The following is a 13884-nucleotide window of genomic DNA, read 5'->3' on the forward strand; positions in this document are numbered from 1 at the left end:
TGAGTACAGAAGGGGCCTCATTAGGTGTCTGTAAATATCATCCGAAACCGTATGGCCCAATCAAATGTAAATAAGCGCGAGTATAATCGACAAACTCTTATTGGCAGAAAGCCTGATAGAAGAACGGATAACCTGGATGCCAGAGAATGTCAACTGCGACTGAACAGAGCTGATATTACATATAGAAGAGTCTACTTTTTCCCTAAGAAGCAATAATCGTAAAAGAGCTTGGACAAGAAAAGGTGTCAGGTAGGTTAAAAATACTACGAAACATCCGCTCACATCCCAGTGTATGGCTACAGCTCTACCAGAAGATTTTTAAGTTTAAAATCTAAAATCTCGACTCGCAATGTGGGCCTAAGGAAAAAATTGTTAAATAGCGCTGAAAGATTTTAGGGTGGTAATGTTGACAACTGGATATTTTGGTGGAAAAAGACCTTCCAAAATTCTGTGATCTGCAACAAAGATCTCTCAACAAACCATCACATTGGAGAAGCAGTCGAGGGTCAAAATAAATCCGGATAAAACGGATATGATACTTTTTATCAGGATACATAAAATACCTATTCTTAAAAATCCCAATTTTTCGTGAGGAGTAGGGAAAGTGTCAAATGCCTATGGCCGAAGTCGGGGTGTGGGACTTAAGCCCAACTAAACCCACCCTCATGTCCGACGGTAGATCCTCCCAAAATCTCACTTTTAAGAAGTAGTCGGGAGGCTATTATGAGTATATTATTACTCAATCCTCTGTTACTGCCGGTCTGTCCGATCCCGATTTTTTACAATGTATTACGTGAACGAGCTCTCTCTAGGGAGCATATTCCTCGTATTGCAAGATGTTCATGATATTTACGGCCACTGTACATGCCGTTTTCCAGCTTTCTTCGCATCGCTGATATGTGGGATAAGATTTGACACCGTCATGTTTTCACCGAACGCTCTCTGAACCATATTTCACTCACCAATGAACCGCAGGCATTGAAAAAGGATCTACATACCTCGCTGTTTCTCATTTTTTGGAGCACCATGGCTGTAAGAGTCGTTCTGTAGACGGAACCTGTGAAGATGTGCTTTGAAGTAACCGTGTCCAGTAAGCAACTGCGTGATATTTAAATCCATTTCTTCGTGTTTTCCCTCAATCCACTGCCTAATGTTTGTAATCAGTTCAAAAGTCCACCGACCCTTCTCTAGTTGCTTCCACCGTATCTGTCATTCTGTTATTATTCGCAATCTTTCTTCTTTCTTAGCTGCGCTCGACATTCTCTATCAAATGGTGTTATATATTCGATCCATCTCAACCGCGAGAACAGCCACATTCCCATAATTAGAAAGATTGCAAGATTTAAGACAGTCCGAAAGCCACTGGCCACTCTCAAAACGCCAAGATACGATGCCCAGATTGATGCTGTGGTCATAAGGCCGGCGGGCCAATTAGATGTCCTAAATTCAGTAGTTTTCGCGAAGCGTTGTAGGATGAGAAAAAAACAATTAGCCAAATGAAGTTTTGGGGATAGTTTAATATATATTTGAACTAAAAAAAAAAAATTTTTAGAATCTCCAACAATATATTGTAAGCCGAGTTATCAATAGATTCCCAGAGCGCCTTGCCACTGAAGTATCCAACTTCTGTACAAGATACAACTTGCAATTTTCATCTGAAAACAAAAAAAAAAAAAGATTATTAATTTTGATGTAATTATCTTCGATGTGAACTAAGAAAATTGGGAGAAACACGTAAAATTCGAATTTTTGGGGAAGGTAGAAAAAAAAGTGGTTTTTCAAGGAAAAAAAACTCTTCAACTGGGTAAAAAAGTAGCTTAAAAAAAGTGTTTGGATGTTTTTTTTTAGTTGACATAGAAGACAAAACAATACTGAAGATAACGCATTTTGAATGAAATGGATAGCTCGTTTAGTTTTTTTGCAATCATGTACATAAATTAGGTAAAATCGTGAAAATGAAAAGCTGAGAAAACGCGCTTCAAACTACAACAATAAGCGCACGGTTGCTCGACGCCGCACTACGCTCGGCTCTGTAGCTCTGCAAATACTTGGAATTTAACTCTGAAAATTTGTGTCTCATGTTCTTGAATATCTAAGCTATTGATTTCAGGAAAAAAAAAAATCGATTTTTTTGACCTTTTAATTGGCCGGTCATAATCATCGAGCTCGTACAGTTAATAGAACAACCCTAGCGAGAAAAATCATTATGTAGAGTAACGAAAATGGCAAAATATCTGGGCCTTAATAGAAATCTAAATTGGAGACTCACAGTGGCAAATAGAGTACGCAAAGCAATGGCGGTGTTAGACATTGTGATAGCGCAGGCTTATGGGTACAACACACAATGAAGATATCAGGCGAGGAGTAGAGAACTCCAAATAAATCAAGACCAAAAAAATTACATAGTATTTAGTAAAATAAAGAAGCGATGTTCACGGTTTGATGGATTATAGTTAATAAAGACTATTTTTTGGGCGTTATGAGACGTTTACGTGAAGCGATTCGCTAAAAAAAGAAGGGTTTATACAAAAGCAACTCATCATCATTCGTAAAATTTTGACCAAGAACGAAATGAATGCCATCCAACAGCCATCGAATTCACCTTATATGGGTCCCTGCGATTTTTTTCTGTTTTGTCGAGTCAAAAACCCACTACGGAGAACCACTTCAGCGTTTTAACTGTAAGGAAGTAATGGAAAGGCGAAGACGGCTTTGCTGGCTATTCCGAAAATAAAGCTCCAGAGATGTTTGGAGTGCCGAATCAAACGCTGACATAAGTGTGTTGCAGTTGATGGGGAGTACTTTGAAGACGATAATATCACTAATATCTTATGAAGCGCAGGTTAGGTTTTATCCCAACACCGGATAGTTACGTAAGAGAATCAAATGAGTGTTTGCCTGCAAGGTTGTTGCTCTACTCTTTCTACTGTTTCTTCTTCTTCCTCGTCTCTACAACTTCTGCAGTATTCATGCGAAAATACTCCTAGCCTACACAAGCCACGAGAAAATATCTCGCAGTTCCCTGGAGAGGTTAGCGATTCTCCTGTATCTCCTGTAATTCTCCAATATCTATTGGCCGCTAAATTATCCTGGCTGTAACGCAAGTATCTCCATTCTCTCCATGAATTATTGGCCTATTGGGGAACATTTGTTTATTATTATTATAATATTTCGTAAATGTAAAAACAAGAAAATGATTCCCCCTTTGATTATCAAGCGAAAGAACAGGAAATATTGTCTCCACCTTTGTCGAATATGGCAGCAAAGAGTTGTATATTTATGCGATATTTATGTATGTCTGAACGTAATTGCAACAATCACTCCACCCCTTTTCAGTATAATTTCTGTGCAAATTGCAAACAAAAAGAAAAGCACCCGAAACATAAAAATTGTGAATTTCTTAAGAGAAAAGAATCCAAAACGGCAAAAAAGGAAGAAAAACAAATCTCGCCAGACATGTTTGCGCAGTTGAAAATAATTTATTCTGCAGATCTGCAAACGATATAAATTCATGTTTTGATTGAGTCAATCATAAGCGGATCCGAACATGACGAACTCAAATTGTTCTACCACTGGCGGGGCAGCGAGGCGATGCACGAAAGAGAAAACCAAACTGCATACATATAAAGCATATGTATGAGCGTGTGTATGTATATATGTAAGTATGTGTGTATATAAGCGTATACATAGAAAGCCGCAGAAAAAGTGAGGAGCAACAAACATTTAAAGGCGGTGATCGGAGACAGATCACTGCACGATCGCATAAGACGAACCAACACAATCATCGATGGCGCACACAACAATGAACAACTCGATTTCGGGTTACGGGGTACCAGTACAATTCAGAGCGCAATCATATTCGCAGCCGCACAACGCTTCGCTTCGAATATTCCTGTCACGTAATTTATTGATTTAGCTCATGGGAACAAATACATCATCGGAGTATTGCTGATTGTTTGCGGGCTGTCTGCTCTTACTGCTGCTGCTGCTGCTGCTGTTATTGACGAGACTCTTCCTATTGTTGTTGCTGTTACGGCTGACGGCAATTGGCGGCTCGATGGATGGACTGCGAGCAAATCAAAGTTGAGCACAATTATTCGGACGAGCTCGGGCTATGCCGGGCGAACAGATGGGTGGGGATCCGCCAGACGCCCATTTGCGGACTTAGATTTCACTGGACAAGCGCATACGCAGATACATCTGTATTTATTGTAGTTGATCATTAGTGCCCATGGGCTGAACTGGTTTTATGTCCGTTGGCAAAAATTCAAATTCGAGTAGAAACATTTCAACGCTGATTGCTGGAGTCGCTCGACGCTGATCGTGACTATCTCTTTGCCTTACGCACAACAAATAAAATAACGTATTAATAAATTAAAGAGAGAAAAACATCTACGCAATCTGTAGAGGAAATTTGCACGCCAAGCAGCAACAGCAACCGCAGCAATGTTCCGATCGCAGCCTCCAGCTCCAGCTGCAGCAGTATGCTGCCAGAGAAATATGCAGAAATCAGCATAGCAATCAATGATCAATGTGATCGCGCGCTCGTGTATGCCAGAAGTGCGTACGCGCGCATGCGCAGAAGCAATCTTCAATCCAATGCAATATGAATACGCGCTGCGCACTCGATGTGTCTCAGCCCAGCCCATGTTTTGAATGATCTTAATGAAGGCTTTTGGTGTGTGTTGTTGTTGCTGTGGACTGCCTTTCGCGCATACATTTATAGCTACATAAATGCGTATATAATGGCGGGCATTTTGCATTTTTGCATTTGTAATGAAACTGAAAACCAGAAAAATGTTATTTCCATGAAATGAAATAATGCCTTCGAATAGCGGATGGGGGCTGCGGTTGGCGGCTGGCGGCTAACAAATCGAGATTGGCTTATGATGGCGGCAGGAACCATCAGACCCATTGATTTTGCCAGAGTTATTACTTGGCTGTTTGTGTGTGTGTGTGGGCATGTTCGTTGATCAACTATATGCGGCCAGTCGTTGTTGCACTTTGTGGCATGTTGCTTAATTGCATTTGTGGAAGCTCTATGTGATTGAGGCAAATCAGTCGTATGGCAGAGAAAAGCGCACTAAACTCGTAATCGAAACGCCTCAGGAAGAGGCGTGAATATGTTGATGTACTTTATACGTATGTATGTAAGTACGTTTCGTAATTGCTTTGTACCCGAACTAAAGCACCATGAATCTGCATTTTGCGATACAGGAAAAAGAGCTCAACGGAATATACATCAGAGATGATCGCTTGGAAGTTGTCAAGCCCACTTAGAATCAATCCTACTTTGTAAAATCGCAATCATCTATGCCAATTCGGAAACCAACTGATTCCAGTGGATGCTACATTTACTGAGTAGAGAATTTTCTGACTATCAAAACCGACACCTTGAATGATCTATTACTATACCCTTCTATTTCTATGGCACAGAAATTTCGAACAAACAAATAGAAGAGACATTTTCTACGCAATATTCAAATGGACAACAAATACCAAAGAAGATGAATTAACTCCTTTTTTTTATCAGAGGAGTGAAAATCGAAAATGTCCGAAACATCATCAAAGGTGCCGTCACACGAGTGGTATGTGTGTCATGGTCCCACTAACACTATAATATTCCTCCCCTCCCTGCTGATTCCGTCCCTGGGCCTGCTAAAAGCATTTCATCAAAGTGGAGCCGTGTTTATGCCTTTTAGGCATATCAGGTACCTACGTCCAGGTTCCTCTCCTAATTGCGCATTGGAGTTATACGCTACCGATAGTCTCCATTCCTTTGTGGTCAATGGATCATCGGAAAGTTGAAATATCGTTACTAGATATCAACTTGTCGACTGTTTGGGTTCGTCTTGAGGCTTTATCTCACGTGTTGGTACTTGTCGTCTGTTCTTGAATAGAGTCACCCGCACAGGAGATCTGTTCCAAGATGGCTTCTTTGGATGACACTTCTTCTTTTTGATTAGCGTGATAACCGCTTTCACTCTTTTTTCGCCGAGTTTAACAGAATGTTCACCAAGTGAGGCCAAGTTCTTCTTCATCTAGTCTTTCCAACGCAGAGCAGATCTACCTCTTCCTCTGCTACCAGTGGATCTTTATTTGTTGCGCCCCTTGTTCCATTGTCTGCGATATTCGCCGACACTAACGTATAAAGTTCCAAAAATCTTCCGCAGAAGTTTCCCTCAGGTACTACAGGGATACCCTTGTCGAAAGTGGTCATCGTCTAAACTTCTGCGTCATCAATAAAACGGACATGATGAGAATGGGATTCTTATTCAGTGAAAGAGGGCTTTAGTACTTAATCGCCTACTTAGCCCAAAGTAGCACTTGTTGGCAAAAGAAATTCTCCGTTGGATCTCAAGGCTGACATTGTTATCTGTCTTAGTTTTGGTTCCTAAATAAACGAAGTGTCTTATTACTTCAAAATCATAACTGCCAACAGTGACATGGGTGCCGATACACGAGTGCGCCGACTGTTTGTTTGATGACAGGAGGGACTTCGTTTTTCCTTGTTCCCCACCAGACCAATTCGCCTTGCTTCTTTGTTCAGCTTGGTGGTCCTTACCATTTCTAACAAAGCTGCTGGAATGAAAGATAAACTACAGTGCTGAATATAAGTAAAACTGAAGGCAAGATGGGGTACGATGAGAATCAAACTATTACAATTAGGCTCTCAGTTCACAGTTTATCGTAGCGTATACAACAAAAAGTGTATCAGCGGACTGAGGCTTATTGACAAAGAACTGTAACTTTTATAAGCCCCAAAAGAAAAATTATATCAGGGACAAATCGCATGATCACAGTATCCCATTAACTTCACCTTCAGGAGATATTACCACACCATCAAATTGTTCATAGTACTTATAAATGAGTATCATTTGCCGCTGCTGCTTAATCGCATACCACAAGATGATTTGACATCAATGGCTGAATAATAAACAAGAGATAAGCCAGACGCCGCCAAAACAACATTATCGCCATGGACTGTCAGCAGCGACCTATTCATATTAGAAAACTTTTATATAAAGAATACCTGGTTTGGCGCGGGCATCTTTTATTAGGTGTTTGGTCGAGGTGAGCGCCTTAGTGTTGAAGGGGCCTACAATCTTATGTCTACCCCAAACGCTCAATGATTTTTTTTAGAACCTTTTTTTATTTCAGAAATGCACCGATAGGTTTGTCATTGCCTGACGAGAGCTGACAGCTATTTTTATTTCTATTTATTTCTTTCATCATAGTTTGGTTATTCATGTCCATAGAGAGCTACGAAACCGAATATGCCAAATAAGAGTCACGCATAAGCCCACTCGGCCGCCGTAGGGAATTTAAATATCACAGTAAAAAAATTCTACATACAGGTTTGCTTTACTCAAATTATTGTATTTCAGCTTCAATATTATCTATATTAAATAATTTTAGTGAGCAACTGCTTTAATAAATTATAATTATCATAAATTGAATTATGAAATACAATCCCAGAAAGGGAATTCGCCCATTTTTTGATCAGAATGTTTTGGTACTGCTGGCGGCTTAATTGTCAATTTCAAACCTGTATTCCTATGAGGGGTGAGACTAGCCTGAGGGAGCATTTGTAAATTTTCATGCTCTAGTAAGTACGAGCCCAGGATTACTTGTCGCCTGTGACCTGATGGTTCATAAGTGTTCCATGGACTCCTCTTCATCACAGCAGATCCTGCATAAACTAGTGCTAGTTAGTCCTATTGTATTGAAGTGTCTATTGCAGGCAAAGTGGCCTGGAGCACTTTGATCACTTACTTACACAAAGTAATCTAAGGCCTTTTTATCTAGGGTTAGAGCAAATTTTGTTCTGTTGGTTCATGAGCTTTTTTGACGTTCACGAACCTTTTGGACTGATTAAGGCCGATTTTGCCGTGATAGGCCATTTATATCTGATAAAAGAAAATGCAGACTTTTAAAGTTTGATAAATTGTCTGCCCAGTAACGTGGCCATTTGTGTATAAAAAAATGTTTTTTTTGTTTGGCTACTTATTTGCCTGAAATGGTGAAACAAATTTATAAAAATTTATTATGTAAAGTAACCAATCGAAAATATCGTGCATTGATCTGTGGAAAATATATCAAAAGTTGTGTAGCAGTTTTTAAATCAATCGGTTAAAAGCTGTTCGAGATTCATTTCTACGCCTTGTGGTTTTAGAAAAAGACAAAGGAAGATTAAAAAGATCCTCTTCTCTTTCCCGCAGCGATGTCTTTGAATAATCAAATATTTGGATATTTTTATTGGAAGCATTTCAAGATATGGAATATTTACTTAATTTAATGTAATTTAATAAATACAAAAAAAATTTCTTGGAAAACTTTTACCGGAAAATGTTGAATGTATTTTCAGGAGTATTTTTAAAATTAAATACAAAATTTTTTTTTTAACCTTTATAGGAAGCATTTTAAGATATGTGTGAAGTATTTGCTTTAAAATTAAATACAAAAAAAAAAATATATTTTGCAAAAATTTGTATCGGAAACATTTTAAGATATGCCCTGGAATATTTATTTGAAATTAAAAAAAAAAAATTTCTTTTTGGAAAATTTTGTATCGAAAATATTTTAAGATAAGCCTACGATTAATTACTTTAAAATTAAATACCAAAAAAATCTTTTGGAAAAATTTGTACCGGGAGCATTTTGAGACATGCCCAGAAATATTTACTTCAAAATTAAATACCCAAAAAATTTTTTTGGAAAAATTTGTACCGGAAGCATTTTAAGATATGTCTGGAATATTTACTTGAATATTAAAAAAAAACATTTTTTTTGGAAAAATTTGTAACGAAACCTATTTAAAATAAGCCTACGATTATTTACTTCAAAATTAAAAAAAAAAAAAATAGGGAAAAATTTGTATCGAAAATATTTTAAGATAAGCCTATGATTATTTACTTTAAAATTAAATACAATACAAAAAAAAAAAAAATTGGTAAAATTTGTATCGAAAATATTTTAAGATAAGCCTACGATTATTTACTTTAAAATTAAATAATATACAAAAAAAAATATTTTGGAAAAATTTGTATCGGAAACATTTAAAGATATGCCTAAGAGTATTTACTTTACAAATAAATTTTTTTCTGGAAAAATTTTGGACTGCTCTCATCCTTCAGTTCACGTCGCAAAACGTAGCATTCGGGACAGCAGCGTATTAGAAATTGAATTTATCTATATTCCCATGAACAGAACCACTTGCCGTATTTTATACAATATTTACTATGACACGTGACCATTTTAATTAAAATAAATAATAATGCGAACAGAATACCAAAGATAGAATTTCTTAAAAGAAAAACAAAAAAATTACTTGGCAATATGCCTATTTATATGTGAGTATGTATGTATGTACCTATGTGCATATGCTAGTGTATTTGTTTGCAAAAAAGTCGAGGTAAATAAAATTTTTCGAAAACACAAATAAGAAAATTATGCGAATGGCAACAAAATTCTAAATATAACAAAAATTGCACAATAAATACGACGGAACCCCATTTGCGCGCCAGTTGCCAACTCACGCACGCACGCACGCACGCACTGACAAAACAGCCTTTGGCTAGCCAAACCCCTTCCCATCCCTTCAGCACCCACTTGCCAGGCTACGCTACCAGGCTGCCACCTCAGTACGACTTCCAGTTAACGATTCCAACGCCTTTGGCTAATAATTCGTGCTGCTAACCGCCTCCCCCCTTCTAGTATGGTTTGAGGCTAAATGGCTTAAAAAACGAAACAGCGAAACGTGTGCGTTAAAATACTAAACGAATTATTTCTATTTACCCAACAACAGCTACTGCCGTCGCCCTCGACATTGCACCCTTACCTCCACCAAATATGATTTGGTTGTTGTAATAACCCTTTGCAACTTACGTTTGTTTTCTATGTCTACAATAAACAACAACAATGCCATTAAAAAGTGTTTACGAATCCAATTTGAAATTGAAATATGATTCCAAAATTGTTTTCATTTCTTGCATGCCGAACAGCGAGTAGTTATTCGACGGCTCCCCCAACTTTTTGTGCACTTACAGGTCGATTTGTCGATTTTGGGATGGCAAAGTGGTTAGTGATATTTTATTACTGCGTTGTACGTATTTAATGTTTGAATATCTTGGTTCAAATTTATTACCAAATAAGAACATTAAAGTACTTAGAAAAATGAACTTATCATTTGTTGAAACTCAATTTTATTTGCCGAAATTTTAGCAAAGCTTGAGCGAGTCAGGGTGAAATAAAATTCTTGGAAAATTCAATCTCTTGACTGAATTTAAGGAATTGTATAGAAATTTTAAATAAATGTACGTACATATAATTGGCTCTTACATCCTTTATTGGGTGTTTGGCCGAGCTCCTCCGCCATTTCTAGCGTCCGTCTAGGTGTTGTTCCACAAATGGAGGAACCTACTGTTCACTCACAGCTCCCTCCAAACCGTAAATGATCTTTTATGAGAAGCTTTTCCATGGCAGAAATACACTCGGAGGTTTGTCATTGCCTGCCGAGGGGCGACCGCTATTAGAAAAAACATGTTTTGTCATTTGATGTCTCATGCACGCAGACTCGAATCTGTGCACTCCTGAATAGCAGTTACGCACCAAGTCATTATGCTACGCCGGCCATGGCATAGAAATTATGTTAATGAATTTGAGTCCTTAACGATTCGAATGCAAAGCAGGCCTATTTCTCTGTCCGTCTCGAGGCTTAGGGAAAGAGTTACTTTATAGAACCTTTATAAAATCAGCAGTTAAAAAAAACTATCAACTATCAAAGGAAGTTCTAAAGTGGACACATATAAATTCAATGTTTTGTTCAGGAAAAATACAAACAGCAAATAACCTTCCTTTGCTTCTCCCAGGAATAAAGTTCACATCGAGCACAAGCCAATGTAGTACCAGCATTCCCATACAAGTCTACGCGCGTTCCGTACTCGAGAGTAAATCGGATAATCAGTAAAAAATTAGGCTTTGTGTTTCACTACCCTCACTGCTCCATTCCAACTATTCTGACCAACAACTCTAAGATGGTTCAACATACACAGACTAAAAATAAAAGAGCCCAAGTCTGCGGCATTAGCTCAGAGTAGCGACAGAAGTGATGACTGAGAACTTCTCACAACTCAACAGCCAATATATATATACACTAGCAAACCCGGGCCCCTTCGCTGGGCCCACTAAAATAGAATAGATATGGTTTAGAACAGAAAATATATGATTTTCATATTATTTATTTCTTTATTCTTTATTCAAGCGCTTTGGCATAAACAATATTTTTTGTTTTTCTATTTGTTTTTGAGTAAATATAAAATATAAATTGAAAATCAGGAAAAAAGAAGATTGTTTTTAAATTTCAAATCAACGCATATGAATAAACAATCGTCTTTTTCCTGATCATCCATGAATTTTTCGTTTCAATTTATATGTTTTATTAAGCATTGGAGCTTTTTTAACCATTATCCATTTATATTTTTCAAAAAAACAAAAAACGAAAAAATTTTTTTTTCCACGAACACATAATTTCATTTGAACATTCTGAATTCACATTAAATTCTCAAATTTCGTAAGAAATTATTCACTGTTCCAAAATCCACTCCAAAAAAATTCACAAACAATTTTTACATGTTGCACTTACGTTTTTTCCTTATGGCATCCAAATCAGAAAGAAATATTGACATATTGTAACTCACACTGTCAATTTGACAGTTCAGTTCCGCCCCAAGCGTTAAAAAAGTAAGCGACATTATGGTTGGTTCAAAAGAACGCTGTACCCGTTGCCAGTGCTCCGAATTACAACCAAACTTTACGAAACCCATTTTCAATACTTACTTAACAATGGGCGTAAGTTTGGCTTAATTCGGTGCAAAGACACGGAGGGCCCACGTTTTGGCATATATTTCGAGACCCTAGTCATCCATATGTATGAAAATTACCCCTATTAAAGCACTTATCAACAGCTTTCATTTGATACCCGTATTGTACATACACAACCAAAGGTTACCCGGGTCCACGTTTTGACCTATATCTCGAGACCCCAGTCACGGAGCGGCATGAAAAATACTCTGTACTAAAGCATTCACCAACAGCTTTCATTTGATACCCATATTGTACATACACGTCCGAAGGTTACCCGGGTCCACGTTTTGACCTATATCTCGAGACCCTATCTACCAATAGGTATTCAAACTATACGGAAATCATCTTCAATACCTACTTAACAATGTGTGTAAGTTTGGTTTAATTCGGTTGAAAGACACGGCGGGTCCACGTTTTGGTATATATTTCGAGACCCTAGTCATCAATAGGTATGAAAATTACCCCGTATTAAAGCACTTATCAACAGTTTTCATTTGATATCCATTCACCAACAGCTTCAATTTGATATCCATATTGTACAAACACATTCTAGGGTCCACGCTTTGGTCTCTATCTCGAGACCCTAGCCACGGAGCGGCATGAAAAATACTCTGGACTAAAGCATTCACCAACAGCTTCCATTTGATACCCATATTGTACATACACATCCGAAGGTTACCCGGGTCTACGTTTTGACCTATATCTCGAGCCCTATTTCCAAAATAAAATATAATCCATGTTACTCGTGGATGATGTAGCTTTCGAATGGTGAAAGAATTTTTAAAATCGGTCCAGAAGTTTTTGAGCCTATTCATTACAAACAAACAAAGTTTTCCTCTTTATAATATTAGTACAGATATATAATTGGCGCGTACACCCTTTCTGGGTATTTGGTCGAGCTCCTCCTCCTATTTGTGGTGTGCGTCTTGATGTTGTTCCACAAATGGAGGGACCTACAATTTCAAGCCGACTCCGAACGGCAGATATTTTTATGAGGAGCTTTTTCATGGCAGAAATACACTCGGAGGTTTGCCATTGCCGACCGCTATTAGAAAAGTGTTTTCTTAATTTGGTGTTTCACAGAGATTCGAACCTATGTCCTCTCTGTGAATTCTGAATGGTAGTCACGCACCAACCCATTGGGCTACTGCGGCCGGCTATAAGCTAAAGAATATTTTCCCGCTGACAGCAGGAGAATCACTCAACCTGGTATGGTCAACAGATCTGTTTTCTGTAAGTTTCTTAAACATTGTCTAGAAATGGCTTACGTTATAGTTTGTTACATTTTCTAGGCGATTGAATCCAAAAAGTTATTGATTGGTCTCTGCTAAAAAGGCTATCATAAACAAGTACGGGCTTACAGCCAAGCTGCGATTAAATATCTACAATATAAATTAAAGATCATGCAAGTAGTATAGGTCCCCAGACACAGGAAGCTGTCTCGGAACGATGCAGATAAATCAGCAAGGAGGAAAACTAGATTTGTTTATCTTCATGCAAATATCGACGTAGGTCAAGCAAATTGTAGATGAAAGATCGTGAGGATTTGACCAAGAATTAAAAGAAAAGCTCCTAAGTGTCTAATAACTTTTGCTTATTCCTGCACTGGTTTAGCAATATACCCTATGATCAGAAAGTACCGGGACTGTTTAAATAAAACAAAACAGAGTTAAATTTCAGGCAAATTTATTTTATCTCCTTCGAAATATGACCCGTCTGCAGCAACACATGTTCAGCGTTTAACCCAGTCCTCCATGCACCCCTGGTAGGCTCCTTTCACGAAGTGGTAACTTAAACTTGGGAAACAAAAAGAAGTCGCACAGAGCCATATCAGGTGAATACGGTGCTTGCACGATGGTATTTACTTGGTGTTTGGTCAAATAATCCAGCACAATTTGGGATCGGTGTGATGGCGGGTTATCATCATGCAAAATCGAAGAATTGTTTGCCCACATTTCCAGCCGTTTGCGACGTAATGCTCTCAACGCTTCAAAACGGATAAATAATATTCTTTATTGA

This window comes from Anastrepha ludens, chromosome 5 (genome assembly GCF_028408465.1).
Source record: "Anastrepha ludens isolate Willacy chromosome 5, idAnaLude1.1, whole genome shotgun sequence".
NCBI classification, from domain to species: domain Eukaryota; kingdom Metazoa; phylum Arthropoda; class Insecta; order Diptera; family Tephritidae; genus Anastrepha; species Anastrepha ludens.